This window comes from Mesoplodon bidens, assembly GCF_964165515.1.
Source record: "Mesoplodon bidens genome assembly, chromosome: 15".
NCBI lineage: Eukaryota > Metazoa > Chordata > Mammalia > Artiodactyla > Ziphiidae > Mesoplodon > Mesoplodon bidens.
This window is the reverse complement of record NC_138171.1, coordinates 35,819,043-35,846,281: the sequence shown is the minus strand read 5'-3', so window position 1 is coordinate 35,846,281 and position 27,239 is coordinate 35,819,043. Positions and strand designations below refer to the sequence as shown.

The window sequence follows — 27,239 nt, the reverse complement described above, 5'->3', positions numbered from 1 at the left end:
GAGCCAAATCTAACAAGATGAAACATGACCAGGCAAATGTGGAGTCCTGCACTGCAGCCCCCAACCCAGCGGACAGGCCCCAGATGGGCGCAGTGGTTCTCGCCAACAATAAGTTCGCCGTGAGTCAGAGGTGTGTGCAGCCTCCAGAAAGCAAAGGCAATCTCAGGCCGTCTTAATAGCAGAAGAACGTCGAGAACATCCCTGCTCGCCTCTGCACTGGCCCACATATGGTGGACCCTGGGCCATGCCACCCAGATCCCCCTCAGTGAAGGGTCTTTAGACCTCAGCTGCCCAGGACCACCTTGCCCAAGGGCCGGCTCTTCCTGGGGCCCCGTCCAGTGTCTGGTCCCTGCATAAGATGAAAGGCTCAGTCATATGGACCTCAGGAATGACTCGAAGGGCCATTGTAGGTGCAGGGTCCCCGGGAGGTCAATGGTAGTTGTCACTGGGTCCACATCAAAGCTCAACTTCTTCTAACTCCTGCTTCTGCCCCTCCCTTCCAAGGGCATCAATCTTAAGAGGCGCCCCCAATACACGTCTTCCCTCTTGGACCGCATCTCAGAATCTGCTTCCTGGAGACTCCACCTGGTGTCTGCCATGAGCCCCAACAGGAAAAGGAACAAACTGAGACCCAGTGCGCTGGGAGGAGAGGGCTGCGACCGCTGTCCCCTGAGCAGGAGACACCAGGGCTGGGAGGAGGGGAAGGTTGGCCTGCAGAGCAGTGAGTGTCCATGGGAGGAGGACAGGTCAGAAGCCCAAGATTTGGTGACGTGGAGGGGAAGGCCCCATGCCCCTCGGGTCCACATCTGCCCTCTCCAGCAGCGGAGGCCTGTTGACAATGGAGCGTTCAGATATACTGAGCAGAAATAAGCTGAGGGCCGTGGTGGCGGGAAGCAGCTCTGGGAGGCCAGCTCTCCCCCCCACCAAGATAAGTGCAGGGGAGCTAGACAACACTTGCTCGTGGGGCCGCAGAGGGCCCGGAGTCGGGTCAGAACACGACATCCACCAGTAGGCAGAATTCCACTCAGGCTGGGGAGGTACCTGTTTCCAGAGGGTGGGCCATGGGTGCAACGAGCTGCCCGCACGTTTGTAGTGGGCGCCCTGTCCTGGGAGGGGAACGGTGAGCAGAGGCAGGACACCCACTCGGTGGATGGAGGGTGAAGATACACAATTGACCCTCAAAGAGCATGGAGACTCACCCTATTGGAAAAGAGGAGGTAAGACATGGAAGATTTGGGGGGTTTTTTGGCTGCACTGTGCGGCTTGCGGGCTCTTAGTTCCCCGACTAGGGATCGAACCCAGGCCGCCAGAGTGAAAGCGCCGAGTCCTAACCACTGGACTGCTAGGGAATTCCCAAGACTTGGAAGATTTTTAAATGAGAGGGGAACCTGGTCAGTGGGGTTCCAGAAGGACCCTCTGATGGCGGGGGGGGTGGGGGTGGGTGCAGAGGCTGAGCCCATTTGGGATAAATGGGCACAGACCATGAAGGGACCAGCCGAGGCCCTGCGGAAGCCCCCTGAAATGGTCTTTACCACCTGGATCCAAACGGGGCCAACCCATGGACCACTACGCACTGTCTCCCAACAAAGTGTCTCTACGGCTGACGTTGCTCTCCATCTCTCATCTCTCATCCACCTAAACCACTGTCCGGAGTGAGGGTTTTGTTTATGTAAGGATAACTGAGTGTATGTTACACTAAGGCCTGATGGGTTTTCAGGGCACAAAAACCAGTAGGAGTGTTTGGATAAGCAGATCAATTTGCCTGCATCTCCTCACAGGCGTTTTTACTGGAACGGTCCGTTTCAAGGCAACACTGGGGAGGAATTTAAGTACATTTAAGGTCACTGACTTTTAGAGGTAAAGGATGTTGATCCGAAAGCCCCGCGGCAAGTGACCAAATGCTTCTGTAAAAGAGGAGGGCGATGGCACAGACTCCGGGGTCCCGCACGCACGGAGGCTTGGAGGGCGAATGCACATTTGCGTGTGTGGGGGGCTGGAGAGCCGGCAGGCCCCGGGGAGCACGGCTGTGCCACAGGCAGCCTCTGGGCTTCCTCCCACTTAATTATTGTCTGCATTCATCCTCTAGCACCTTCCACAGCTGAGAATTCCTGAGGCCTCCCCCCACTGAGAGGAGGCTGGAAAGAGCCTTGCACAGAACATCAGCTACTTAGGGGTTGAATTTCCCATTCAGAGGAGGGCAGCTAAGGGAGTATATGATTTGGCCGAACAGACCATGTGGTTTTGAGCATTTTGCCACAAGTTGTGAAAAGATGGGGCCAAAGGCGTTGCATGGGGTCAGCGTTCCGGCCCACGTTTGGGGGGACCACGTGCTGAGATGCTCTCTGGCTAAGCACTTTAGTGGTCCCGTGACCAGCACTTTTCATGAGAACCCCTGAACCTGGCACATCGTAAGTGCTCAGTAAACGTTACTCTTACTCCTGCTTTAGCTTCCAACTTCCTTCAAGTGGATAGGGTCACCTTCCTTCCTCAGCATCACCCGGAAACCTGTTACACATGCGTACTCCTGGGGCCCGTCCTCACAGAATCTGAGGCAGTAGGTGGTTTTGAGAGATGGTGCACTTGAGAAAGACCATGAAGGACTGTGTCTTTGAGAAAGACACTGCTAGATCCTGTCCTGATCTTGGACACAAGAAAGCTCCGCTTTCCGCAGAGGTCACTCACTGACCAAATGCATCCTGGTGCCCCAGTGGACACCGAGGACCATCGGCAGGTCCAGAACAAATGCACAGCACCTTGCTGACTCATTGCGGGGATGAGTAATGTTTACTGAGCACTTACGTTGATTGTACTTCATAATGGAAATATAATCATGATCCTGAACTAGCTCTATCTTTTCCAGGACAAAGGAAGACTTTGCTCTTTACCCAATGGTATCTGCATTTTTTTTCTCCACTAGATGATGGACAGTTTCAGAGACTATATCTGGGTCTGTGAGGGTCAGACTGCTCTGGCTTGACCAGCTCCTTGGTTTGGGGTTTTAGGATCCTTGGGATATAAATGTTTCACTTCCATAAACATCAGCATAGCATGTGCCCCAAGACTCCTACTGTTGACTGCCAACCAAGGCGCTGGCTCTGTGGGGCCGAGGGGGCATCACTCGCCGATTTGCACAAATGTCCATGGAGCCCCCGCCTCATGCAAGGCCCCTGACTAGCTGCGTGATCCCACACACTATGGGATGTGGAAAGTGCCCAGGATGTGGGTGGGTCAGGAGAGCTGGGCTCCAGTCCTGGTTCTGCTCTGCCTAGCTGAACGGGCTTCATGGCACCTGAGCCTCTGTGGCCTCCTCTCTAAAATGGGAATAATAACATGCAGCCCGGGATCCACAAAAATAAATGAATGTGTAAGCAGTTTGTCACTTGTAAAGGAAAATCAGTGGTAGTGACCACCATGGTTACTGCTGCCAACAGGTACGGCCAAAGGCCATACAGCAGACTGCTGGGCAGGGAGGTGCAAATTACTGGAACATTCCCCTGAGGGCCCAGCCCCTTGGAACTCAGAATGCCCACCTCTGAGAATCTCTGCTGCAACATCCAGGGGAAGGAACGGTGCCCCGTGAGGGAGGGGACACATGGAAAGGCCACCACTCCTAAGTTCCCACCACTGCAGATGTGCTGGAAAATTCTCCTGCTTGGTGAAGCAGTCGGAATGTTGTTTAGGTGTATTTTCCAGACAGCATCTTGCTATGGACTTGGATGGAGGATGACGAAAGCTTTGTACCACAAGAGGTTTTGCAAAGATCATCTTGTCCCAACCCCTTCTCTTTACAGGTGAGAAAAGAAGGGAAGGACCCAAGGTGGATGGCAAGCTGGTGGCAGAGTCGGGGACGAAAGCCAGGACTCCTGTTTTTAATTTTCTCCCCTCCTTCTGCAATCAGCGGGGAGAGTGGTTCCCAGTGTTCACTTGAGGAAAAAAAAAACTGATAAGAATCTGAGGAATGTGACGGCTGAAAGGGACTGACTGTGGAATTTGGCATTTGATACCCGCGGAGGATCACACACAATTACGACCAAGCGAGTCTCCTGTGAGCAGAACACCTTCTGGACCTGCATCCCTTTCCAGAGGAAAGGGGTTCTGGCTCTAAACACCAGGCCCAGCTGGGTGGCCCATGACACCCCAGAAACCCACAGCTGTCGGAGTCTCTAAGGAATGCCTCAATTCCCCTGCAAAGGGCAAAATCCAGGAGAATGAATGAAGTGTTCCAAATTACATCCTGCTGTTGGTGAAGTTTGCCTTTTCTTTGGGATCACCACTTCTCAAATCTGCCTTTGCTTCCTACCTCTTAGAGGTATCTTGCTATCAGCACTACTCATTGATGGCCCATTCACCCCTCCAGCAGGTAGCCGGGAAACATGGGTAGACACCAGTGGATCCTGCCCTTTCCATCTGAGATCAGCCAGTGGGTTCCAGGGGTCTTCCTCACAAGAGCTTCCAGAGCTCTGGACTGGGGGGTCCGGCTGCAGGAATTGCTGTGTGACTTTGTACATCCCCTTCTGGGCCTCTGCCTCCTCCTCAGCAGCGGATGGAACTCACAAGGCAGCATCAGAGCTGGGGGACTATTACAGAGGCCATCACCCCCACCTCGGCAGAAGGGCCCGAGCAACACTGCCTCTCGCCCAGAAGCCAGAACAGTTGGGAAACTGGACTGGCCGAACAAGGTACCACGTCCTCCAGCCGGCCAGGGCCAGGCTTCTACCACCTACAGAACTGGTGGTGTCAGGGAAAGCCTTAGCCCTACATCCTTTCCAGGCAGGTAGCTCTGCAAACACCTGGGTCTCCAAAATCATCCGCCAGCCAGGGGCTCGGAGAGAATTTCCAGCAAAGCAGAGCCACCCGTGTGGGTCACGTCAGGCACAGAAGTGAGCCACTGTCCACCTACCCCGTCTAACTGCGGCTTCCAGAGCAAAGACACTCTGAGCTCCTGATGGTGGTTCTAAGCCATTTGGTCCACTAACTTTTTTTTTTAATATAAATTTATTTATTTATTTTTGGCTGCACTGGGTCTTCATTGCTGCGCGTGGGTTTTCTCTGGTTGCGGCGCGTGGGGGCTACTCTTCGTTGTGGTGCGTGGGCTTCTCATTGCGGTGGCTTCTCTTGTTGTGGAGCACGGGCTCTAGGTGTGCAGGCTTCAGTAGTTGTGGCACTCAGGCTCAGTAGTTGTGGCTCGCGGGCTCTAGAGCACAGGCTCAGTAATCGTGGCACAGGGGTTTAGTTGCTCCGCGGCCTGTGGGATCTTCCCGGACCAGGGCTCGAACCTGTGTCCCCTGCATTGGCAGGTGGATTCGTAACCACTGCGCCACCAGGGAAGTCCCCGTCCATTAACTTTTATTAAGCCCTCTCTAGGCACCAGCCCCTGACGTGGTCACTGGCTGACAGAGCAGGAAGGAGAGCTGCGATCTGGGGGAAGGACACAGACGATGCGAAGGACCACAGAAATAGGAGGCAGGTGATGAGAACAGGCCAGGACCTGGGTTGCTGGGGGAGCCCTGAGGAGGAGATGCCTGGTTCTGCCGGGGAGGGAGGGTAAGGTCAAACCGCCCCGGCCCTGCCCCGCTGCCCAGGGACTCTGATCCCCCAGAGCCACGTCCTGCCTGGCCCCCCCAGGGCCCTCCATGCCGGTAGCAGCTCAGTCTTCCCTGGTCCCCCACTAAGATGCTCTGCTGTCCTCCCCTCCCCTCCTCTCCATTCCCCCCACCTGCAGGCCACCCACCTCCCAATCCACTGAGAACGCTGAGCCCACAGGCGCACACTCCCTTGGCTTCTTCCCCAGCCTCCTCCAGGCTTACCAGGGCTGAGTGCTCCCCCTCCCACTCACCTGGAAGCAGGTGGCCTCTCTGCCTCTCAGCTCACCTGGGATCAGGAGGCCATGCCAGGTGTCCCCCCCACCTCCCAACCCCTATATATTCCATGTTTTCATGTCCATTCTCCACTGGATCTTACTCCAGTGACCTGCATGTTCCAGGCTCTCGCACCAGACCTGGGTCCCCATGCCCAGGGTTCGTCCTTCTCTCTCCTGCTCTTCTTCAGGGTCGCAGTTCTCAAAAGAGGAGTCCACACGCCCGTGTCTCAGTCCCTGTCTCCCAAATCTCCCCTCCTGACTCTCTGAACCCTGTCAACTCCTCCTTTCCTCCGCCCTCTCTGAGCCTCATCTAGATGTCGGGGTCCCGCAGATCCCATGAACCCTCCCCCGTCTCCCTCTATGCCCACCTGGAGGGAGCTCGTCCACTCCAGACCTCTACGGGGAAGGCCCCCGGTCATCTTCTCCAGGACGTCCGGGCACTGCACTCTCCCCAGGCTCAGATGCAAACCCAGCATCACACCAAACCGACTTCCCTTCGCCACACCTCGGCCCTTCGTTCAGCAAACAGCAGCATTCCCCAGCATCTCAGCCCCCTCGCCTGCACCAGGGCTTTATGCTCTCTCCTCAGCACCCACTGGGCTGCTACATCACCCTCTCACTCCTGCTGCCCCTGGTCCAGGCCTCCCAGGTCCCTCCCAAGATGCACACAATCCTGGGCGGAGGGGAAGGACCCCCAGCATCCAGCATCAGCCTGACTCCGAGCTGGGGCTGAGGAACTTTCATGAGGAGGATGGTCATTGGCAAAAGCTTGAAAGCGCTAGAATTGCCAGAGAAGCGGTATGTGGCTGGAGCGGCCTCGGGGTTCCAGCCTTGGCCTGAGGCCGGGGGAGCCTTCAGAACAGTTTGTAAGCAAGGGCAGGACGTGAACACAGCTAAGTTCCAGGAGGTTTTCTCCAGAGCCCCTGTGTGTACGACCCCAGGGCTGAGACACCACCCGAAGGCTGCAGCCTCCAGAGAAGCCTGCTCCAATGTAATTCCTCAGCCCCACTTTGTTCTCCACTGTGATTGAAGGCAGATGTCCCCCAGGTCGGGCAGCCCACCTTCCCCTCACCTTTCGCCTTTCATCTGGTGGCTTTGCCCAAGTCCTCCAGGCACCACAGGGCCGGCCACAAGAAAGACACAAAATCACCGGAGAAGAATTGCCCCTCTCCCCTGGCATCCAGCAGAGAGACGCACTTTCAAGTTCTTGGTTTGTTTCTGCAGTGCCGTTGTCCCTCCATTCCCGCTGATGAAAGGCCTTTCCTCCCAGGAATTCCCGCAGACAGGTGATGCCCACAGAGCAACTCAGGAGGGCCCTTCCATCCGCACCTCATTCATCCCAGGAGCGCGGCTGCCAGGACCAGGCCGGCTAATGCACTCCTATTTGTGGGTTTTGCCATGGGATCAAGAAAGAAAATTAAATGCATCACAAGCTGCAGGATGCTGTGAACCAGGCCTCCCAACGGTCGTTCACACGAGAAAAAGCTGAAAACTAATGACTTGCAGTTTTCCTGCTAGAAAGGCTTCTCTTCATCAGGCCTATGGTGGGGTTGCCAAGCTTTTGGTTAGAATTCCTCTGGATAAGGGTTTCTCCCCTCCAGAAGAGACCTCACAACAGTGAGGCCTGGAAACCCGCTTTTTTTTTTTTTCTAAACCATTTTATTGAGGTATGATTGACATACAAAAAGCTGTACATATTTAATGGATACAACATGATGAATTCAGAGGTAAGTATATGCTAGGGAAACGATCACTACAATCTATGCCACAAACATATCCATTACCTCCAAAAGTTTCCTCCTGCCCTGTTTACTATCATTATTATTATTACTATTATTTTGTGGTAAGAACACTTAACACAAGATCGACCCTCTTGGCAAATTTTTAAACACACACTACAGCGTTGTTAACTACACAGCATTTCTAGAACTTACTCATCTTTGTAGCCTTTGACTAGTACCTCCCCATTGCCCCTCCTCCCACCATCCCACCCTCTGCTTCTATAAATTTGACTATTTTAGGTCCTTCCTATAAGTGGTCCCAGGCAGTATTTGTCCGTCTGCATGTAGCCTATTTCATTTAGTATTCTGTCTTCCGGTTCCATCCATGTTGTCACAAATGGCAAGATTTTCTTCTTTTTAAAGGCTGAATAATATTCCACTGCACACCAATACCACATGTTCTTTATCCATTCATCCGTTGATGGGAAGAAACCTGCTTTAGGTGACAGAAAGTTCCAGCAATAGCCCAGAAGAGCGGAAGGTCTCCTGCTTTCTGATCCCCAGAGCCTTGGAGTCAGGACGTGGGTGCTGTGACCATTCTTCAGATGAAAATACTGTGGTTCAGAGTGGGGACATGGTGTGTTGGTGTGCTAGGGCTGCTGTAACAAAGTACCATCAACTTAGCAATGTAAAATGATATATATTTATTATCTCACAGCTCTGGAGGCCAGAAGTCCAAAATCAGTCTCACTGAGCTGGAGTCAAGGTGTCGGCGGGGCTGACATCGGTGGGGCTGGTTCCCTCTGGAGGCTCTAGGGGAGAATCTGTCCCGAGTCTTTTCCGCCTTCTGGAGGCTGCCTGCAGTTCTTGGCTCAAGGCCCCTTCCTCACATCACTCTGACCTCTTAATTCCGTCGTCACATCTGCCCTCCTGCCTCCCTCTTAGAAGGGCTCTGTGCTTAGCTTGTGCTCACCTGGAATCTAGGGACACCTTCCACCTCAACAGCTTTCATTTAGTCACATCTGCAGAGTCGTTTTTATCACGTAAGGTAACATATTCACAGGCTCTGGGGAGTAGAATGTGGACATCTTTAGGGGCTTTTATTCCACCTCCTACACAGGGTTGGCCCCAGGCCACACAGCCGAGTGGTGGCCACACCAGGCCTGTGGAGGGAGGTGCAGTTCAGACAAGTGAGAACTGGGTCACAGACCTTTGCCACCTTTCCGGGGTTCCCAGATGTGACCATAAGCCTGGTTTGGGGAAACTTGGTCCCTAGTTAATACAGAAGGCGTGCAGTACAAAACAACTGATACGAAAAGAAAGGAACTGTTGGAAGGTGCCTACAGACAGGACGCAGGGGTGGGTGTGGATGGCTCCAAAGGGCCAGACCCGCTGCCCTCGGGGCGCCTCTGCTGCAGCTGTTTCCACCAATCTGGAGAACCCTCCCGCCTCGGCACCCACCTCCCACATCCCAGCTCTGCTGTGACGCCCAGAGTGACTTCTCCCTCCCTAGGCAGTTTCCCTACCTAGAAAATGGGGATAATACCAGCACCTAACCTGTGGGGTCATTGTGCGGAATGAGTCAATATACGTAACACAGGAAGAAGACCGCCTGGCACAGAATAAGCACGAATGAAGTGTTTGCCATTGTAATTAGGCATCGAGGATGTTCCAGGGACTTCAGTGAGCAGGACAGACGCTGTCTCTAAGCTCTAAGGCCTCTAGAACTGGGTCCAAATGCAGAGATCGCTCCCTCCCCCAGAAAGCCTTGGAGAAGACGAAGACTGTCTTTTCTGTCTGAAGTCTCCTGGGACCAGCTGTCACTCAACCAGATCTGTGCCGACACACACCCAGGGTACACAGGAACTGGGGGGTGGGTCACGGCCCCTGCCCGGGATGAATTCACAGCCCAGACAAAGTCAGGCCTTCAGGAAGGTAAACAACAACCAGAATCGCCAGCAGGGCCCAGCACTTCCAGCAAAAAGGGGGTGACCCACCCCCCCACACACATATTCCCACGTGTGCTTGTGTGCAAGCAAACTCCCGAGACTGGAGAAACTCCCCTCTTGTACTGGAACCGGACCCCCGGCGAGGAAAACAAGCCCCTTTTCTTCGCCATCTGCTCCGGCTCTGAAGGTTGGGGCCTTCCCCATCCCCCTTTCCTTCCGCTTCCCCATCCCCCAGGCATCCGCCAGGCAGCGCTGACCTCGCACAGAAGGCTTTGGTTAGCAGGTCAGGCTGGAGAGGCAGGGTGGGGGCAAAGGGCACAGGCCAAAGAGGAGACCTACAGAGGGGGGGGGGGATGCTCTACGGAGGGAAACCTGGAGCCACAGGGGAGGAGAGAGGGGAGCGGAGCTCTGGGGGGGTGTGGGAGGCCCCAGCTGGCCAGGCCCTTTCCCACCCCTCCACCCAAGCCCTCTGCAGCGGGCCCTCAGCTTCCCAGCCCCAGAGAAGCAGTTCCCAATTCCTAAGACCTCACCAGATATTTACATTGAGGCTGCCTCAAGGAATTTTCTGGAAAACTCCTTCTCCACCCACTCCCACTTCAAAGGAGAAAGCAAGACCCCTAAAGCTGGTGGCATCTGTGGCTTCTTTAAAGTGGCTTCTGGAAAGCTGGTCTGGTGGGAACAAAGCACAGAAGAGGACTTTGCTCCAGGACCCCTCGGAATTATAGACCTGTCCCTGAGGAGAGGTGAGGCCAGTGCCTCAGTTTCCCGGAAGATGGTGGGTCAGGCGTTCACTTGTGTGTTCACGTATTTGTCCCTTGGTTTTGTCCCCGGTTGTTTGCACCTGTGACTGGGCTGAAGTTTGGGTCTTTGCTCCCAGGGGGTGCCTGACCCATATGAGCCCCTGGACCATGCAAAGCTGACTTTGCCTCAGTCAACTCCATAGTTGCTGGCACTCATAGGCCCACCTGGAGTGTTTGAGTGTGAATTCCCTACAGGCAATTTTCTCTGTGGCCTTTGGAGAAAGGCTCTGGTTCTTATCTTCCCCAGACGGTCTCTCTTCCCCTCCCCCACCCAAGGCCCTTATCTTGTGCACAAAATCCTTCCTGGTTCAGCACAACTAATGATGCTGGTTAAAATATCAAAAATACATATTACTGAATGCATGGCTAAGTTGGAGAGAAAGGAAAGGAATTTGTAAGAGGCCAGAAACTAATAAAAAGTATGAATTCAGAGGGATAAGCTTGCATTGCTGGGTTTATGGATCCCTGGCAGTCTAGCCTGAGGATGATGGGAAGTCAGTGAGAGACACTGGTGTAAAGCCCCGTGGACAAGGCAGGCAGGAGCAATATATAAATGTCTCAGCCTTGGCTCTTGGGTAGAACACCTAACCTTAAGCCTCGTAAACATGCCACCTTTTCTCAGAAAGCTACTGGAGGATGTGTTCCATCACAATGAGGGAGCAAACCAAAAAGAGTGGATATGAACAGTAGGAAAGAGGGTGCCCAATACAGGGAGGAAGCCTGGGGCAAAGGAAATCCCCAGGTTGTTGGTGAAGAGCAATCCCAAAATTGTAGGTTTCTACGTGCCCAGATCACAGCAGATCAGAGGTTCAAGGAGGAATTGCTGGAAGAAGATGAAAGTAATGGAATATCTCATGAAGTGTCAGGAGGAAATCTGCACAACTGGGAGAGAGTTTGGAGATGAATTAATAAAAACACAGAAAAGCTAAGTGAACAAAAACAAGAAGGGTCAAAAATGTGTTCAGGGGGCTTCCCTGGTGGCGCAGTGGTTGAGAGTCCGCCTGCCGATGCAGGGGACACGGGTTCGTGCCCCGGTCTGGGAAGATCCCACATGCCGCAGAGCGGCTAGGCCCGTGAGCCATGGCTGCTGAGCCTGCGCATCCGGAGCCTGTGCTCTGCAAGGGGAGAGGCCACAACAGTGAGAGGCCCGCCTACCGCAAAAAAAAAAAAAAAAAAAAAAAAAAAAATGTGTTCAGGAAAAGCCCTCATGGTATACTGCATGGCTCAGCTATCACTTGGCATAGAATGTAAGACCTGAGTATTGTGCTAACTAGATTGTGACATAAAGTGTCTTGGGAAAATGGGGGCACAGGAAATGTGTGTGAAGGGGAGGGCAGCGTGTGGAAGATGCTCCACTCTCTTCTTTCATAGTGGAAAACTGATACCTAATGCCCGAAACAGAAAAATCAAGCTGTAGCAATGTAACTACGTATCTAATAGATGTGGGTGCAAATACTAAAAATATGAAAAGTTAAATGAGTTGGAGTGGTTGTCTCCAGAGAACATGAGAAAGAAAGTGGATGATGGAGGGCTGTTGTTTTTCATTTTAAGACTTGTAGAACTATTTGGTTCTTGAAAATATGTACATATGCAACTTGCATAAAAGTTTACAAATGAAATTAAAAGTTAAAACACATGATCCAAGATGGATAATACCAAGTGCTTTAAAGACTTTTCTTGTTTAATCTTCTCCTCCGGGACTTCCCTGGTGGCACAGTGGTTAAGAATCCACCTGCCAATGCAGGGGTCACGGGTTCGAGCCCTGGTTCGGGAAGATCCCACATGCCACAGAACAACTAAGCCCATGTGCCACAACTACTGAGCCCATGTGCCACAACTACTGAGCCTACTTGCCTAGAGCCCTTGCTCTGCAACAAGAGAAGCCACCGCAATGAGAAGCCAACGCACTGCAATGAAGAGTAGCCCTCACTCGCCGCAACTAGAGAAAGCCCGTGCGCAGCAACAAAGACCCAACGCAGCCAAAAATAAAATTAATTAATTAATTTAAAAAATAATAATAATTCCTAATGTGATAAAGTCTATTATAAATCTTCTCCTCCACTTTTGGGGTAGATATGATGGTGGTCCCCACTTTACAGATGAGGAGATGGAGGCTTGTGGAGAAGAAATGGTTTCTCCTAGGTCACACAGCTAGCAGGTGGTAGAGGCAGGACTCAAACTACAAGTCAGACCCTTGGCCACCAAATTATACTACCGTCAGAAACAAACCCCCAGGCAAGATCACCTCCCCTGTGCTACATTACTCCTCAGCCTCCACAGGCCTTGAAAGAGGCTGGTGGTGAATTGTGAATGGTGAGATATTCTCCAGAAGGTTTTACCATTTGCCATTTTACCATTTTACTGTTTGCCAAGCTGTACTCATCTCTGCAGACTGGTGACATAGCATGAGCCCCTGACTTTATATGGCTGCAAGGCTCTGATGGGCGTCATATCTGGTGGCCCACATCACTCCACTCCAATCCTTCCAGACCTCCAGAGGCTCCTCATGGCCCCCAGGATGAACCATTCTCACCTCCATCCTTGCTTCTGTCTCTCGTTCTCAGAACCCAGGGCCACACCATGCCAGGCCCCCTCCCACCCTCTTGCTGGGCCTTTGCTCACTCCTTGTCCTCAGTCTTCCCCATCTCTGCCTCTTCTTCCTCCAGAGGCACCTCAAATGTCACCCCTTTTGGGAAGCCTCCCCAGCTGTCCTGGGTACCACATTGCTCCTGCCTCTGTTTCCTTGTATCCCTTTGTCCAGACTTTTGTGACTCCAGACCTCCTGTGATAATTGTTCATTTAGTCTCCTTTATTGGACCGTGCTAATTGTTCATTTAGTCTCCTCTATTGGACTTTGAAGACAGTGACCGTCTCTGAACCATTTCTGCACACTCAGCAACCGTTTAACAGTCCCTGCTAAACCCTGGGCATCTGGAATATCTACATAATGACTGAAGACCGCTTCATTGAGGCTTCCAGGCGAATGTGTTAAAAGGCAGGACCCGGGCTTCCCTGGTGGCGCAGTGGTTGAGAGTCCGCCTGCCAAGGCAGGGGACACGGGTTCATGCCCCCGTCCGGGAGGATCCCACATGCCGCGGAGCGGCTGGGCCCGTGAGCCATGGCCGCTGAGCCTGCACGTCTGGAGCCTGTGCTCCGCAACGGGAGAGGCCACAACAGTGAGAGGCCCGCGTACTGCAAAAACAAAACAAAACAAAAAAGGCAGGACCCAAGACTAAATATATTGACTTTCCTCCTTAACAAATCCTGTGTGATCTCAACTGTGCAAAATTATACATACATACATACATACATACATATATATATATATATATATATATATATATATATATATATATGCAAGCACACAGCAAAGACCAAAGGAAATATGCCTCTCAAAAATGGAATTATTGGGAAAGGACAGTCTTTTCAACAAAATGTGTTGGGAAAATTGTACACACGTAATAGAATGACATTGTAATAGAATGACGTTGTAATAGAATGACGTTGAACCCTTACCTTACATCACTTACAAAAATTTACTCAAAATGGATCAAAGACTTAAATGTAAGTCCTAAAAGAATAAAACTCCTAGGGCAGAAAAGAAAAGAAAACATAGGGCCAAAGATTCTTGACACTGGATTTGGCAATGATTTCTTGGATATGACGTGAAAAGCACAGGCAACAAAAGAAAATATAGATAAATTGGACAACATCAACATTTAAAACTTTTATGCATCAGAGAACACAGTCAACAGAGTGAAAAGGCAACCCACACAATGGGAGAAAATATTTACAAATCACATATCTGATGAGGGGTTAATATCCAGAACACTGACAATTCAACAACAACAACAAAAAACCTGATTCAAAATTGGGCAAAGGACTTAAATAGCCATTTCTTTACAGATGATAAACAAATGGCCAATAAGCACGTGAAAAGATGCTAAACATCACTAATCACTGGAGAAATACAAATCAAAACCACCGCTTCACACCCATTAGGATGACTACTATCCAAAAAAATTTACAAAATAACAAGTGTTGGTAAGGATGTAGAGAAATCGGAACCCATTTGCACTGTTAGTGGGAACATAAAATTGTGCGGCCACCATGGGAAACAGTACGATGGTTCCTCAAAAAAGTTAAAAATAGAACTACCATATGGCCCAGCAATTCCACTTCTAGGTATCTAGCCAAAAGAATTGAAAGCAGAGACTCAGAGAAATGTGTACACCCATGTCCTTATCAGCATTATTTACAATAGCCAGAAGGTGGAAGAAACCCAAGTGTCCATCAACAGATGAATGGATAAGCAAAATGTGGTCCACCCATACGATGGAATATTATTCGGCCTTAAAAATGGAGGAAATTTTAGGGCCTCCCTGGTGGCGCAGTGGTTGAGAGTCCGCCTGCCGATGCAGGGGATACGGGTTCGTGCCCCGGTCTGGGAGGATCCCATATGCCGCGGAGCGGCTGGGCCCGTGAGCCATGGCCGCTGAGCCTGCGCATCCGGAGCCTGTGCTCCGCAACGGGAGAGGCCACAACAGTGAGAGGCCTGCGTACCACAAAATAAATAAATTAATTAATTAAATAAAATTTAAAAATGGAGGAAATTTTGACACATGCTAGAGCATGGATGAGCCTTGAGGACATTATGCTAAATGAAATATGCTAGTTACAAAAGGACCAATACTGTATGATTCTACTTATACAAGGTACCTAGAGTAGTCAAAACCATAGCGAGAGAAAGTAGAATGGCAGTTGCCAGGGGCTGGCAGGGAGGAGGAAATGGAGGGTTAGTGTCTAATGGTTGCACAGTTTCTGTTTTGCAAGATCAAAAGGGTCTGGAGATGATAGTGGTGATGGTTGCACAGCAATGTGAATATACTTAATGCTAGTGAACTCTTCATGTAAAAGTGATTAAGGTGGTAAATTTTAAGTTGTGTGTATTCTATCACAATAAGAATTAAAAATTTTAAACCTACAAAAATGGAATTATAAATGATTTCTTTCTTTCCACTTTTCCATATTTTCTGAATGATCTATGATAAATATAATCGGGGGAAAATAAACCTTTTTTGAAAGAAGATGTCAGGCCCCTTTCACCTACATCTGTGCTGGCCACCGGAGCCCCAACCCCTGCTGCTCCCAGGCCTGCTGGGCCGAGAGCTTCCATCAGCGTTCTCTACCTGACACCAACATTTGGTTTCCATTCCCAACGCTTCACATAATTCTTGGAGATCAGCTCCTGCCGGTTTCGGGCCCAGCGGAAAGAAAGCGGCCCTTGGGAGGGTCAGCTTGCATCCCATCGGGGTGCATTTGGCTGGGCCCGCACTGAGCTGTCTTGCCCAGACACCCCCCAGCCCCCAGAGCCCATCCATCCTGCCGGCTAACCACCCACTGTCAGTGGGGCAGGCAAATTTCCTGGTGCGCGGTAACCCAAGCCCCTCTCTGCTCCCCAAGGGCATGGCCAGGCTCTGTTATTAATCTTGGGGCAGATCCTATGTCCAAAGCTGAGACAGCTGTCCCCACATGCAGCTGCCCCGGGCCAGCAGGCAGACAACTTCCAGCCCTCCCGCCTCCCTGCCAACGGCCAGCCAGGGAATTGAACTTTCCTTCCAAACCCCTTGCTCGTGCAATGCCTGGACCCTCACACTGCGTCATGGCCCAGTGGGCCCCTGTTCACTCCCTGGTTCATTCCAGGTTAGAATGCAACTCCAGGATCCTAAGTGACTTGGACTTCTTGGCCTAGAAAGCAACTGTGGTGTCCCAATTGGGCTGCGGTTGAATCAATAAGGGATTGTTTGAGCCCACGCTCCATGCTCAGCCCCGGGTTACCTGCTGGGGCAGACAAAGCCATCTAGGATGGGGCTCCTGAGCCCAAGGGGCTCGAAGCCCAGCTGCAGAACAAGCACATGAAACAAGAATAAAGCAAGCCAGGACAGGACCTGGGGAAAGCTGCTCGTGGCGGCCACATGGCCAGGTGCTCCGCCATCCAGAAGGCAGAACAACCCACCCCAGGGGCCACTGTTCACTCTAGATTCCAAGTAGAACACACAGCCCTGATTCAAACAGCTCACTGAATGCTCCCACAGGAACTGGCTAGGATTAGTCCCATTTCACAGATGTGTAAACTGATGCAAGGTAATAGGAACTTGCCCGCAGCTAGACGAGGCGCCAAGGTTCTGATGTCAATTTGCCTGACTCTAAAGTTCTGAGTATTAGGTCTGTGCTTTTGGGACCACCCACTGCAGCCCAACTTGGCTGAACCTTTATAAACTGACCTGCCTACCTACTCACAGATGGCAGATGCCTACCCAGCATGAACCTACTTGGCTTTATCACCGATTTCTGGCTCCATATGGGCAGATTCCAGGGATATGGCAATAACCAAGGCAGACAATCCCAGGCCCCCGAAGCTTCCCTGCTAGGATGTGCCAAGATCCCAGGCACTGATGACTTTGGCCCTCTGTATTCTCTGGGACACAGCTGTGACTCAGTCTTAGCTGTCCCTGTGATTCCCCCACCAACGGGTGCAGAGGACCAGAGTTGGCCCACGCGGTCAGCCCCAGTCCATAGAAGCAACTGGACAGCTAACGCATGGACTAAAATACAGCTGGCATCAGTCTATAAAAGAGTGTCATGCCAGTCTGAAACACTGCTCTCTCGCCTTAGGAATTCTTTGGGCCACCTGTGGTTTTCAGGGAACACCATCTACCTGAGCACCAGTGTGGAAGGACATAGGTTCATGTTCTTGGCTCTGCTAAACAAGATGGCCCTTGGTTTTCATTTTAACTGCATTTCCCGGCATAGGACAAGCTGGGTGGGGGGAGGGAGAAATTCACATGCTCCCCACTCCCAGTGCAGCATCTGCCTCCCCACCCGCTTCAAACAGATGCTGGCTTTGTTAGAGAAAAAGAGATAGACCAAACAGAAGCTGATAGCTCATGGTCTAGGACCAGGGCTGTTTTCAGGAAGAATAAGTTGTCACTGATGGGGAAGGAGAGGGCAGATGCGTGATAATGGCAGAAATAATTTAGCCTCATCAGAACGATCGGCCCTACAAGGAGTCTAGAAACCGCAGTCTATTATTAGGCTATTTGTTTAATAAAGGGGGGATGAAAGGGAGGGAAAGGTGGGTGAATCCTGGGTCCTCGGACTCCAAAAATATCCTATCTATAAACCAAGAAGTGAGGCAAATATACCATCATCTTCTAACCACGTCCAGGACCCACACATTGTCTGCCTCTCTTCAGAGTAAACAAGGAGGAGAAGAGGCAGCAGAGAAGATGACTCTGGGGGAGATCAAAGCACAACCCACTTTCCTTTCTCTCTCCTCAGAGCCCTCTACCTCACCATCCTTTGTAAGAAAGATGAAGCCTCGGGCTTCCCTGGTGGCGCAGTGGCTGAGAGTCCGCCTGCCAATGAAGGGCACACGGGTTCGTGCCCCGGTCCGGGAAGATCCCACATGCCGCGGAGCGGCTGGGCCCGTGAGCCATGGCCGCTGAGCCTGCACGTCCGGAGCCTGTGCTCCGCAACGGGAGAGGCCACAACAGTGAGAGGCCCGTGTACCGCAAAAAAAAAAGAAAAGAAAAATGAAGCCTCATTCTTCCAACTCAACCAAGATGTTGACTTACACAGTGACCAACACACACACACATACACACAAACGTACACACACACACACATTGTTAGACTATAGGATTCTCTACCTCAAAAACCCTAGAGAACCACCTGAAAAACCATCAAAATATTTTTTTTAATGCCTTATGGTAGCAGGACATAAAATCAACGTACCCCATATCAACAGCTTTCCTATTTGCCAGACATCAACATTTAAAAGTGTCAGGGAACAAAAAGAACTCATTCACGATAGCAATAAAAACTACAAAATGCCTAAGAATAAATCTAACAAGCTCTGGATAAATGGAGCAGAAAGACTGAAAAACACACAGTATTATAAACATTGAATTCTATTAATCCATTAAGTCAACACAGCCTAGATCAAAATCCCAACAGCATGTTTTATAGAACAAGAAAAGATGATTCTAAAATTCACCCAAGATCTTTCAATTGTGTTCGCTGCTGCTGCCGCGCCGCTGTCGCTCTCCAACGCCAGCGCTGCCTCTAGCTCGCGGAGCTCCAGCAGAAGGAGAAGTGGGGTAAGTCAGGAGGTCTCTTTACCATGGCTCATACAAAGCAGACTGCCCGCAAAGCGAGCGGTGGTAAAGCACCGAGGAAGCAACTGGCTACAAAAGCCGCTCGCAAGAGTGCGCCCTCTACTGGAGGGGTGAAGAAACCTCATCGTTACAGACCTGGTACAGTGGCGCTCCGTGAAACTAGACGTTATCAGAAGTCCACTGAACTTCTGATTCGCAAACTTCCCTTCCAGCGCCTGGTGCGGGAAATTGCTCAGGACTTCAAAACAGATCTGCGCTTCCAGAGTGCAGCTATTGGTGCTTTGCAGGAGGCAAGTGAGGCCTAGCTAGTTGGCCTTTTTGAAGACCCCAACCTGTGTGCTATCCATGCCAAATGTGTAACAATTATGCCAAAAGACATCCAGCTATAGCGCGCCGTGTACGTGGAGAAGGTGCTTAAGAATCAACTATGATGGGAAACATTTCATTCTTTAAAAAAAAAAAAAGAAAAAAATTTCTCTTCCTGCTATTGGTAGTTCTGAACGTTAGATTTTTTCCCCCACACGGAGTCAAAAGGTACCTAAGTATATGATTGCAGGTGGAAAAATAGGGGACAGAAATCAGGTATTGGCAGTTTTTCCATTTTCATTTGTGTGTGAATTTTTAATATAAATGTGGGGACATAAAGCATTAATGCAGGTCAAAATGTTTCAGTAAACAAGTTTCAGCAGTTCAACTTTATAACAATTATAAATAAACCTGTCAAATTTTTCTGGACAATGCCAGCGTTTGGATTTTTTGGGGATTTTTTTAAAACAAGTAAATTTCTTATTGACTGCAACTAAATGGTGTTTGTAGCATTTTTATCATACAATAGATTCCATCCATTCACTATACTTTTCTAACTGAGTTGTCCTATATGCGAGTACATGTTTTTAATGTTGTCTGTTTTCTGTGCTCTTCCTGTAAGTTTGCTATTAAAATACATCAAACTATTAAAATAAATAAATAAATAAAATTTAAAAAATAAAATAAAATTCACCCAAAAGAAAAAGTGTACAAATGCTAAGAATATTTTGATAAAGATGAACAGCAAAGAGGAATTGCTCTATCAACTAACAAAACATAGAATAAGGATATAGTAATATCCTTAGTAATAGTGTAGTTTTGGCACCAGATCAGATTAAGAGTTCAGAAAAAGAGCTGTGTACATAGGGAAGTTTAGTATGTGATAAAAGCGGCATTTCAAATTATTGGGAATAGATGGATTTTTCAGTAGAAGTGTGAGGGGAGGTTTGCAGGGGAAAAAAAACAAAAGTTAAATCCCTACCTCACAGCCTCTGTAAAAACTTCAGTGGGAAGGCCATGCCCTTATCATGACTCTTTACACAAGGCTGAGTCTTAACAGGTTTCTTGAGGCTCAAAGCCACTTTCAGTCTTAATACTGTTTGAAATCTAACCTCAATCCAACTCTTCAAGGCACCAAATCTTTCCCTTTTCATTTCCATTTGTGCTGTAGGCTAAATAATGCCCCATCCTAATCCCAGGAACCTGTGAATATTTATCTCACATGGTAAAAAGGACTTTGCAGGTGTGATTAAACTAAGGATCTTGAGGTGGGGAGCTGATTCTGGATTATTATCCAGGTGGGCCCAATCTAATCACAAGGGTCTTATAAAATGGAGGCAGGAGGATCAGAGTCAGAGAGAGAGGCTGGAGGAGGCCCTTTGAAGATGGAGGAAGGAGCTATAAGTCAAGGAGTGCCAGCAGCCTCTAGAAGCTGGAAAAAGCAAGGAAATGGATTCTTCCCTGGACCCTCCAGAAGGACCAATCCTGCGAATACCTTTTATCCCAGTGAGACCCACTTCAGACTTCTAACCTTGAGAACTGTAAGATAATAAATTTGTGCAGTTTTAAGCCACAAAGTTTATGGCCATTTGTTACAGCAGCAGTAGGAAACTAACACAGCTTGCAAAGTGGTTAGTCCTTTCCTGGATACTCTCTGTGATTCGGGCACTCTGCAAGAACCAAGAGATACAGCAACAAACAAGATCCCTGCCCTCAGAGAAATGACAGTCTTAGCATAGACAACTATTAACTAATTATCAATCAATTAATTATAGGATTGACTTACAGTTATCATGAACTTCTAAGTATGAGAGTAAGCTCTGAGGGCATTTAACAAAAGGGCCTTACCTTACCTTGTGGAGGGGGGGCCAGCAAAAGGTTCCCTGAAGATGTGATGTTTAAGCGGATCTCTAAGCTTTGAGCAGGAACTAGCTAGGCCAAGAAAAAGCAAAAACTGATCAAGGCAGTGCAAAGGCCCTGAGGCAGGAAGCAGCTTGAGATTAAAAGGTAGCCAGTGATGAGCAGAGCACCCAGAGAGACAAGAAGCAGGCTAGACAGGGTTCGACTGGGCTCCTTCCAAGCCCCTGATATAGGGGTCTCTCCCATCAGTTCAGCTGCCTCTCCAGGAAGGTACGTATTCAGAGCTCTTGCATGAAGACTTTCAGGATCTGAGCTAATTGTCATCGTCAGCTAGGAGACAAAAGAGAGGGAGAGCCTGGCAAACCCTGTAGAGGCCCAGGATCCCATGACCCCAGAAACAGAGGGTGTCCGGGCAGGTTGAGACCTCTCAGAAGGGAGAATCAGCCGTCTGGCCAAGTCAATCAGGGAGGGGCAGGAAGAGGTAAGTGCTGATTCCCCAGATAAGCCCTTGCAGGAATGACAAAAATGTCAGATGCCAGAGGCAACTGGCGGGGGTGCAGACAGCTGGAGCCAAATCAGAAGGAAACTGCCACCTTCTCCCCAAAGGCCCTGGCGCCTCCGGGGGCCAGCAGGGCCGGCTGGGTCAGCGGGCAACCTGCAGCAGGGCCAGATTCCAGAAGGTACTCTCTGGGGAAGAGGGAAGCCTGAGCTTTTCACAATGGCTCCAAGCAGAGAAGCCCCTCTGCCAGGCCTCCTGCGTGCTAGGAACTGGGGGACTTCTCAGCAAATGTCACACAGTCCCTGACCTTCCAGAATGTGGAAGGGGGAGGGGACCAGACCCTTTCAAAGACATAAAATGTTTGCCCCCAGGCTTGTTCAGAGGGCGGACTGGGCTGGAGGGAGCTGCAAAGGTGGGGCCCTCGGCCAGTGAGCAGGTTGCACTGAGTAGCAATGAGCCTGCATGTTTAATAAACACATTTCCTCATTTGATCTCAGCCCAATCCTATTAGTTTCAGGTTACTTGTGAGGCGCTGAGTCAATGAAGGGAAGCACTGGCCTGACTGTGGGTCCCCCAGTCCCTTCTCCCCCATCCTGGGGCCACACAGGGTCCCCTCAGCTGTCACACTCCCGGGACACAAAGTTCCTCAGAATTCCTCAGCCTCTGACTCGCCACGGGCATCTCAGGACCCCAGACCCTCCAACCTGCTCGCCAGTTATATTTTGAGGGCGACCCTCTGTGCTCATCCACCGCCCCACCCCACCCAGTGGTGGAAGCTCTGCTGGGAGAGAGGACCAGCCCCCATCCCTCACTCTTGGCCTTGAAAACCTGAGCAGGCTCTCAGGGGTTCTGAAACCCTGACAGGACCCTCCCTTCTGTATTTCTCTGGCTCCTCCACTGCACCCGGGTGGGCAACTGCAGGGCGAGGTTGCAAATGACCCCAGCCAGAGGTCCTTTGCAAAAGGCAGAGGGCACCATAACTGCTGAGGCATTTAACCTTGACCCACTAGGCCAGCGTTCCCCAGAGCACCGCGTCTGGAACACCAACCAACACGCTCCCCAGAAACGGATCCAGTGGTCCCAGATGTCTGCGAAACTCCTCTTTTCCCCAAGCTTTGCAAGGTCCATCATCACACTGCCCACTCTGGGAAAGCCTTTATCATTTCATGGAGCTGCGTAGAGTGTCTACTAGATACTGTTCTAAGCCCTTTATGAAAATTAACTCATTGAAGCCCCAGAATGACCTGAGGAAGTAAACCCATGCCCATTTTACATATGAGACTGAGGCACAGAGAGGTCAGATGATTCGGTCAGGGCCACCCAGAGCGGGGATTCAGACCCAGACCGCCTGGCTCCAGAGCCTGCTCTTCACACCCTCCCTCTTTCTTAAGGAAACTCTTGAGCTTGGTTCACGAGCATTTCCCAGGCTGCTTCTCATAACTTCCATTAACACCTGACAGGAACAAGCTTGGCAACATCGTTACAGGCAGCAGGGGAGCTGGCAAAGGTCAGCAGTCAGCTGGCCAGCTCTGACCTTCCCACCCATCACTCCGGACACAGCTGGGGGTAGGGCAGACAGAGGCCCAGAAGGTGGGAGCCCCCGCCTCTTGCCCAAGTGTTACAGAATTAACCTGGACTGGGTCCAGCTTCTTTCAAGGTGGTCTTGTCCAGGCCGCCAAAGAAACATCCAGACCCTGGTTTCAGGGAGGCAGGGAAAGGAAGCCCAGGCAAGGAAGCTGGGGACCCCTGACTCTTCAGAGAGGAGAACAGTGTGCCGTGTGTCTCCTTCCATAGGATCTGCTTCAGGATTCCTGAAAATCCTCTAACAGTTAGTTATTGTTACTCTATTCCCCTGCTCCAGGCAGAGCTGGTCTGGGTCCAGCTTGCACACTCTCGAAGCGGCAGTGAAGTGTCGGACCAGCTCAAGCCAAGAGAAGCCTGCAGCCGTGTTCTTATTGCCATAGGAATTGTTTCTCTGGGAATGGATTTTAAAATAACAGAGAAGCTGAGGGGGGAGAGGACAGCCAGAGGAAGGGCAAGGAGATTCAGAAAACCCTGGGGCCTTAAGAAAAGGCCTCGCCAGATATTTACATCGAGGCCATTCCATGTGATTTTCCACCCAATCCTACTTCAAAGGAAGAAGCAGGACCCCCTAAAGCGGGTGGCCTCTGTGGCTCCCCTAAATGTGGCTTCCAGAGCTGGCCTGGTGGGGGGTGGAGCACAGAGAAGGACCTCACTCCAGGACCTCTTAGAAGGACAGAACTGCACGGGGGCAGAGGCCACCCCCTCTCGGCTTCCCAGAGGACAGAGGTCAAGGCACTTGTTCACTCACTTGCTCAAAAAGCAACCACGGAACACCTGATACGCGCAAGCCTGCGCTAGATGTTAAAAATACAAGTATTTTACAAAAACACAAGGTGCGTGAACACCACGCTTTGTTGCCTTTTCAAAGCTGCGAAAACACTGGGGAGTCTTTGCAAGGTTCCAGGAAGCAAAACAGCCAGCTTCTGGCATCCCACAGGCACCGGGCAAGTCCAGGAGCCCCAGGCTGCAACCTGTTCCGGCCTGTCCGTGGTCCAGCAAGTGGCCGGATGCTGCCAAATGCACAGACTCTGAGCGCTCGTCACTCGGCGGCTCCATCCCCACTGCCCCAGCCCTGTTTCATGGTTCCTGACACTGCCTGTTAGCTGCCTCCCTCCTCTGGCCCCATCTCCTCCACACCAATAACGCTGACACAGGACCCACTGTGACCAAGCCTCGACCCAAAGCCCAAGCTCCTTAGGGCTGGCAGAAAAGGGGCTTCACCCTCAGGCTCCAAAGGCCCCACCTGCCCCACACTCGCAGCCCTTGGTCCAGCCACTCTGAACCCAACTGCACAAACCATACATGTCAGGCACCGTCACACCTCCCAGCCCTTACACAGCTGTCCTGCCGCCTGAAATGTCCCCCTCAGTCACTGCAGAGAACACCCCCCCTCACCCTACAAGACCCACTTCAAACGTGATTCCTCCAGAAAGGCCTTGGCATGTAGCCTTGGTCCACCAGGCCAGCGTTTCCCAAGGTATGGAGTCTGGAACATCATCCCAACAAAAGGATTCCACAGCCTCATATGTTTGCAAAACCCCCCCTTCTTGGCAATCTTTGCAAGGTTAGCACACTATACACCACAAGCACGAACAGAATGTTTAGTACATATTTCTCTAAGCAATTTATTAATTTTAACTCATCTAAGCCTAGAATAACCTTATGAAGTAGATCATCCCCATTTTACAGAGGAGAAAACCGAGGCACAAAGACACTCCAAACTCCCACACACCTAACTCCCCTAAACAGGTACTTGTTCATACGTCCCTTGCCTACCTGGCCCACTTTGCACACATTTGTGTCACAGCAAATTCCACACTTGCTCCTGGGTCTTCCCCAACCAGCCTCTGAGCTCATCAAGGGCAGAGGCTGAGTCTGAATCAGCAATCATCTCACTACCCCCAGCACCAAGCATGCAGTAGGTGCTTGTAGTAACTTCCTGAATGTAAGGCTCCAGGGAACCTGGATCCAGTGGCAGGGAAAAGGCCCACAGGTCGGGGTGGGGTGGGGTGGAAAGGGGATCATTCACCCCCCTGGAGTTTACAGAGAACCCCTCCCATTCAGGGCTCAGGGCAGAACACCCCTTCCCCCATGGTTCAGCCCCCAGCATCAGCCTACAACCGACCGACTGTGGGATCGGAAAAGGTTGGGTGGTTAAATGCCCAGCCTGGATAAGCTCACATGTCCAAGAGGCAGGGGTGGATGGTGGGCAGCCCAGGCTCAGGGCACAGGCCCGGCTCATGCACTCATGTCCCAGGTGGGCCCATCAGGGCCATGCTAGGGGCGAAACAGGTAGGAGAAATGATTCCATCTGTGGGGAAGGAGAGCAGGAAGTGAGTTCTCGGTACAAAAACCACCAGCAATCACGGATACAGGAGGCACAGGGAGCCGCCCACAGAGACGGGAGCAGAGCAGTCCAGGAAGACTTCCTGAAGGAGGGGGTGTGTGACTGCCCCCAGAAGAGGGTGGAGCCGAGGTATGGGGTGCGGAGGGGACAGGCCAAGCACCTCGGCTCAGCAGAAAGAACAAGAAAGAGGTTTCGGAGTCGGAGTCTAGAGAACCAGGCAGGGGAACTGGGGTGATGGGGCCAGAAGACCCCTGAATTCCCCCAGGGCATGGGGTCTCCCACTGCAGGTCTTAAGCCAGAGGGGCTGTGGAATCAATTTTCTGAGTCTTGGCAAGCACTTTTTTATGAACTAGATAGAGTACCATAAAAAAGAAAGTATCACATATGGTAATAGTAAACATGATTTTGTGAAACTTATTTCAGGGGTGTGTGTGTGTGTGTGTGTGTGTGTGTGTGTGTGTGTGTGTGTGTGTGTGTGTGTGTGTGTGTGTGTGTGTGTGTGTGTGTGTGTGTGTAAGTGCGCGCGCATGGACTCAGGCACCATATAAAAGGTATTTCCTACTACGGGTCATGATGAAAGAATCTCAAAAAAAAAAACTGCTTGGGGAGGCCATTAAATACAGCTCTCCAGGACCTAGACTTCCTGAGTCAAGTGTGGGTCTGGATGCCCAATTCTTTAATCACCCAGTTCACCGTGATGAGCCAATCAGCGACCTGCTGTATCTAAGACCAGCTAAATAATCTGTGGGACTCATGGCAAAATGAAGTTAAGGGACCCCTCATTCAAAAAGCTGGGTCATTAAAGATAGTAAAATACAAAGTGTTTTCCTCTCTTCTGGGGTCTCTGTCTCTCTGTCTCTCAACCTGTCATTTGTTTAGTGTTTCCTGTGTGCTCCCTCGTGCACAGGGATCCTTGGGGGGCAAGTGCAGACCACTCCCTGCAACTCCACGCTGTGTAAGTGCGCTTGCCACCCTTCCCACCAGCCAGCGGGCTGAAGTACAGCGCCCAGGTCTGGAGCAGGGAAGTCAAGCCAGGCATATCCCCTTCCCCAGGGCCCACCATCGTACATCGGATGGGCAACGCTTCAGGGTATTGCAATCTCTCCCCAGGACACACTAGGATCGGTGTGGCCAGAGGCTCTCCCCTGTTGAGTCACCCTTTAAGCACACGGTAGCACTGCCAGCCCAGGGCCGGGACTGCAGCCGCCATGTCCTACTCCAGGGTGGCACGGGGTGCAGGCACCCAATCCCAACCCTCTCTGAGCCCACACCCAGGCTCCAGCCAGAGGCAGAGGGTGGCAGTGGGTACTGGGCAGGGGTGGAGAGGGGGAGGCCAGGTGGACCTGGGGTGCCAGAGGGGTGGGGAGTGAGTAGCGGAGAACCCACCCCAGGGAGGCGGTAGGAGGTGGTGAGAGGTGGGTCATGGTCAAAGCTGAGGGTCAATTTCCTGGTGCCCCGTGGTCCCATCGGACTTCACTTACAAAGCACTCATTTAAGAATAAGAGTATCGAGAATTTGGAGATGGTGAGCGCAAAGCATTAAACTCCAAGCAGGGACCCTGCTGAGCATTGCGCCCTGGCCTTTGCACTGGTCAAATGGTCCTGCCTGGGAAGCCGGGGGTGGGGATGGGGAGGCTGGACCAGGAAGAACGGGGAGGAAATAGCGCGGTCTAGCACTGTCATCATAGCAGGGATTAGACCCTTTCTGAAACTGACTCCCAGAGAATTTCTCAACGGAAAACCATAGCAGTAGCAAGTTCTGAAATCCATCCCATCATTTCTTAGAATAGTCTGAAAATGGGTAAATACCCTAACGTCAGGCCAGAATACAGCTGTGCTTCTAAAAGAGCAGGAGCAAGTCCCTGTGAGCCACCCTGAAGCCTCCTTCCCCAAAGCTCCCCGTCATCTCTGAAAGGGGTCTTTACATCCACAGAGAGTATGTGACCTGTGCCACTGGGACTGCAAAGTGACCCCCCGTGGGACCCACATCCGCTCTGGATTCAGGGCCTTGGTGGGTCCTTGGTGGATGCGATCTGGTTCACTCCACACAACCGACAGAGCCCGACTCTCTTTTGGGCCCTGGGCTGGGTCGCAAACAGGTGGGTCATGTCCCACCTGGCGCTCACAGTCTAAT

At 51.2% G+C, this 27,239-nt stretch overlaps 1 protein-coding gene and 1 pseudogene across 2 annotated transcripts in view; one reads left to right on the top strand and one right to left on the bottom strand.

Moving 5' to 3' along the window:
• Positions 1-27,239, bottom strand: part of COL26A1 (collagen type XXVI alpha 1 chain) — a gene marked incomplete at its 5' end in the record, with an annotated part of 177,846 nt that overhangs the window by 142,397 nt on the left and 8,210 nt on the right. The window lies entirely within an intron of this gene.
• LOC308628989 (histone H3.3A-like) lies at positions 18,516-19,011 on the top strand (annotated as a pseudogene). Its single transcript has one exon. The product of its transcript is annotated as a histone H3.3A-like (transcript).